Genomic DNA, 4,997 nt, shown 5'->3' with positions numbered 1-4,997 from the left:
GAGTAATAGTGGTTCTAAACATATGGAGATTAAGTATCTCACTGTTAGAGATTTAGTGAAGAAAGAGGATATAAAGATAAGGCATTGGATACTGAGCTAATGCTTGCTGATCCGCTACCCAAAAGGCCTTAGACCTATAGTTTTTAAGTGTCATGTTATTAATATGGGTTTTGTGGAGTTTAATGTTGTTAGATAGTGGGAGCTTAATTTTGTAGTTTATTTTTGAGCAATTATATACATTAAATTTGTCCATATTATAAATATGTATTGGGATGGATTTGTTCTTTTGATGACCATCATTTGTGATATTATAATTGATTATGTTTACTAATTAAATGATGACATGTCATGAAATATGTGTTGAATGTTTAAGACATATGTGTTTTAGTCTTAAGTGTTATTTATAGCTAATATGTGTGTGTTTCCATTGGTGTTAGAGGAAACAAATGGCTTGTTGTGATTTCTCTTGGTTATTCCTAAGCATTTGTGTTATAAGAGTAATCATGGAGGACCGACAATGAAATAGCAAATTGATCACATTTGAGTGCTATTTCTTTTGCTACACTACCATACTGTGATCCATGTCAGTTAGGCCATTTATATTTGTAACCATGGATAGATATTATGTCAATAAAGGGCATAATTATCACCATGATTCGATATTGATGACTTAATGCGGACGGGATTTTTAGAGGTGTTGTTTCTTAAACTATTTATTTTTTTAAAAAAAATATGTGGCCAAATTTGTGTTTTACTATTTAGTCTAAGAGTTGTTTTCAAAATCATGTTTAAATATGTTTAAAACCACAATTAATAATGCCCAAGTGGGAGAATGTAAGAATTTTTAATGTGGGCTACTATTAATTGTGGGCTATTTTAGTTTGTGAAAACGGACTGGATAAATATAGTTTAAGAATATTTGCGCGGAGCCCAATTTATAATTTATGTGATCACTTGTGTAATGGGCTTATGCACTTCTAGTGTGCCAGTATGGTTAGGCGGTAAAAGTGTAGGCCCAATCCCATAAGGACTTGTGATGGGAAGGTCCATAGGATTCTCTATAAATAGGCTACGTCCCCTCTCAATTCTTAATCCTAATTTTTGCTAGTCCCATTGAAAGCCGCCTACGCGAATAAGGAGACAGAGAGGAAGATCTAGTCTTTATCACAAAAACACTTATTTGTGAGTATGTGGTTGTAGAAAATATAATGAGTCAAATCGGAAACTTTGCTTCAAACCACAAATCAGGTATGCAAATCATTTTCTGCTTTATAACAATATTAGTATTCTAAATTCGTGTACTAGATCCTAAATTATTGTTACATATAATAGTGAAGTGATTTTGCATTCAATTGAAGAAAAACACAAGATTTGATACTTCAATCAAGTAAGTTTCTATTGCATTCAACTTTTGATTTTCAAAAATTATTATGTAATTTTTATTTTAATATTCAATTGATAGTGTATTATTGTTTAATTGCATGAATGTATGGTTAATTTGTGTAATTGCTATATTGATTGCATGTAATTGTGATTAGAAAAGGGTGAACCTTCAAGACTTGATAAAGGCAAGGAGAAGGCATAATTGAAGGAAATTGAGCATAGAATTGTTCAATTAGAGGTTAGTACTTCGCATGAGTTAATTTTGATTTTGCACAACTTTTGATTTTAGGGTTTTCAAGGGTAATTTGGAGATTTTGTTATTTTGATGGGAATTGAATGAAATTGAGTTGATAATTGAGCTTTGTGGTATTAATTGATTATGTGTTGTGAAGGAATTAAAAAAAATTCTAGAGGGGATTTCTAAGAGAGGCCGAAGCCTCCATAGGTGTTTAATGGTGAGTTTTTGTGAATTTTTCTAATGATTCTTATATAAGTTGTTTTAGTATGTGTTAATGATAATGTATTGTGATTATTATGAACCAAACTATGTGACTAGACATATAATTGAATAGTGGTTGAACCTATGAGTAAGTAATGTTGAAGTGTGTGTTTGCTTTTGTGTAATTTAAGACATGCTACTATAGTTAAGTGTTTAAGTAATTCTTCAGTAACCTTAAGTGTAAAGAATGTGCTACGCATGCTTTTATTTTAGTATTGGTTGAACCTTTTAGGGAATTAGTATGGTAAGTCTAAATTATGGTAGTTGGTAATTCATATGATGATGAGATTGTGAATTTGATTAATGAACTATAAGTATAAGATTCGTTGATAATAAGTGGTAATTAAAGACTTAAGTCATGACTTAATTTGGGAGTTTTTTACCTAACTAGTCTTAATTGAGTAATTGAATGAGTAACATGTCTAATTGGTGTGTGAATTGAATAATGATAAGCTTAGTTGCATTATTGAATTTGATTTAGCCTAAGTACCTACATTGGCCGTACCTATGCATGTATCACTTAAGGTAACTAGACAACTTAAGTTGAATGTAATGCACGTAAAACTTAAATGTATCTTTTAATTGACTATTTGTGTTATTAATTAAAGGGAAATTTATTATTTAGTCCCTTAGGTTTTACAAAATTAACCAACTAATCCAAAGTTTTGCCAAAATATCTAGCTAGTCCCTCAGGTTTAACTCCGTCTAATTAAAAGGTCCTTCCGTCCGAAAAGTTAGTTTTTTTCCGTTAATTATAGACTAAAAGACTAAAACACCCCTCCCTAGCTGACGTGGACCATAAGGGAAAATTATTATCTAGTCCCTCAGGTTTTACATAATTATCTAACTAATCCCAAGTTTTGCGCAAATATCTAACTAGTCCCTCGGGTTTAACTCCGTCTAATTGAAAAGTCCTTCCATCCGAAAAGTTAGTTTTTTTCCGTTAATTAAGACTAAAATACTAAAACACCTCTCCCTAGCTGACGTGGACCAGTATGAAGCGATAAGGGAGGGAATTGTATAAACTAAAAGACTAAATAATAATTTTCCCTATAATTTTATGCACATGTAGAATTGTATAGACTAAGCTTAATTACACGAGTAGGAAAATTAGCTTCGCTAAATTTAAAAATGAAAATTGAAGAGTTTCATATAAAGTCGATGGAGACATAATCATTTTTCTCTCTTAAATGTACGGTTTAGTTTTAGATTATGAATATTTGCAAATCGAAAACCATTAAATATAATTATGTCTCTAAAATATTACTATCTTCATTCTATAATATTCGTCACATTTAGAATTTCATGTCTTTTAAAAAAATTATTAAATTTGTATAAATTATAATAAATTATTGAATAAATTTTGACAATATTACTCTTAATTTAATATTAATCTCTGAGAAAATCATTAAATTGAAGTAATAATTATTAATCATACACAAAGGGTAAATATGAAAAAAATATTTATTACTCTTTAAAACCGCAAATATAACAAGTATTTTAGACTAAATTAGACAAATATTTTAGAACAAACTATTTTCTCAAATCTGACAAGTATTATGGAACAAAGACAGTATTAAAAAAAGGATAAAAAAATTAATTTGATGTTCTAATTAAATATTATTAAATTTAAGTGAATCATGAAAGTAAATACCTCTTCAAAAAAGTAAATACCTCATTTTTCTTTTTACCCCAAATTATCATCATAGTTTCTTTTTTAGAAAAAAAGTAATAAACATAATTTTCTATTTTATTCATATTTAATATGCAAATTTTATCAAGAAACATTACTATTATCATTGATAAAATCTAAAAAAAAAAAAAACAAAGTATTCCATCTATTCATAAATACTTTTAATGTTTTTATGGTAATTAAGTAAGTAAATTTATTCTTATAAATTATAACAAAATATTAATTAATTTTATTACGTAACCTTAAGTAAGAGAGGAGATGTTATATGATTTTGGAAAATTATAAAAATAATTATTAAATTTAATATAAATAAGAATAAAATTGAAAAAAAAATTAATTACTCATTAATATTCTAAAAAAAAAAGATATTTGCGGAGCAAACACCAGCTCTAAAATAATAGTTATTTATAGATAAAAAAAGTAATTATTATTGCCACCTATATTATTATAATTTCATAACTTTGAATATGAATATTAATATTTAATGCAAGGTTATCTGTGCAAAAGATAAACTAGGTATATCATTAAGGCATGGAAGGAACAAAAGGGAAACAAACTAGGTATATCATTATCGCTTCATACTGGTCCACGTCAGCTAGGGAGGGGTGTTTTAGTCTTTTAGTCTTCAATTAACAGAAAAAAACTAACTTTTCGGACGGAAGGACCTTTCAATTAGACGGAGTTAAACCTGAGGGACTAGTTAGATATTTGCGCAAAACTTGGGATTAGTTAGATAATTATGTAAAACCTGAGGGACTAGATAATAATTTTCCCTTATGGTCCACGTCAGCTAGGGAGGGGTGTTTTAGTCTTTTAGTCTATAATTAACGGAAAAAAATCAACTTTTCGGACGGAAGGACCTTTTAATTAGACGGAGTTAAACCTGAGGGACTAGCTAGATATTTTGGCAAAACCTTGGATTAGTTGGTTAATTTTGTAAAACCTGAGGGACTAAATAATAAATTACCCTTAATTAAATGTTAGAAGTCAATTAGAGTTTTAAATTGGAAATTGGTCATAATTAGGGGTTTTAGGAAATGTGCAATTGAGTATTGTATGATGCTAGTCCTCGATTAAATTGAGAATTGAATGACTCTAGCCTATTTACTTGGAGTTGGTCAAATAGGCTTAGGTTGTGTAAATGTCGATTAAATTGAGAATTGAATGACTCTAGCCTATTTACTTGGAGTTGGTCAAATAGGCTTAGGTTGTGTAAATGTGGACTTTGGTTGATACTTGATTACACTTGTTAGTTGATGATTGAATATGATTAAGTTGTTAAATATGATTCTACAATGATGAGGCTAGTACTTCATACTTTAATTGCTAGAAAGTTGAATCATGATTAATATGATGCTCGATTGAGACAATTATGTGATTTGATTAAGTACTTACTCTTTATATGATGGAATAATGAAAAAT

The 4,997-nt window shown here is 29.0% G+C and overlaps 1 long non-coding RNA gene across 1 annotated transcript; it reads left to right on the top strand.

The window, feature by feature from the left end:
* The first annotated feature begins 1,107 nt into the window (after positions 1 to 1,107).
* LOC149498270 (uncharacterized) lies at positions 1,108 to 1,622 on the top strand. The gene is made up of 3 exons (XR_016319495.1): positions 1,108 to 1,248; positions 1,333 to 1,387; positions 1,539 to 1,622. It is a non-coding gene; the product is annotated as an uncharacterized LOC149498270 (long non-coding RNA).
* Positions 1,623 to 4,997: the final 3,375 nt, after the last annotated feature.

This window comes from Jatropha curcas, chromosome 2 (assembly GCF_041381405.1).
Source record: "Jatropha curcas cultivar XTBG-Jc1 chromosome 2, XTBG_Jcur_1.0, whole genome shotgun sequence".
In the NCBI taxonomy this organism is placed as follows: Eukaryota; Viridiplantae; Streptophyta; class Magnoliopsida; order Malpighiales; family Euphorbiaceae; genus Jatropha; species Jatropha curcas.
Note: the sequence above shows the minus strand (reverse complement) of the source record. Positions and strands in the feature narration are given on the sequence as shown.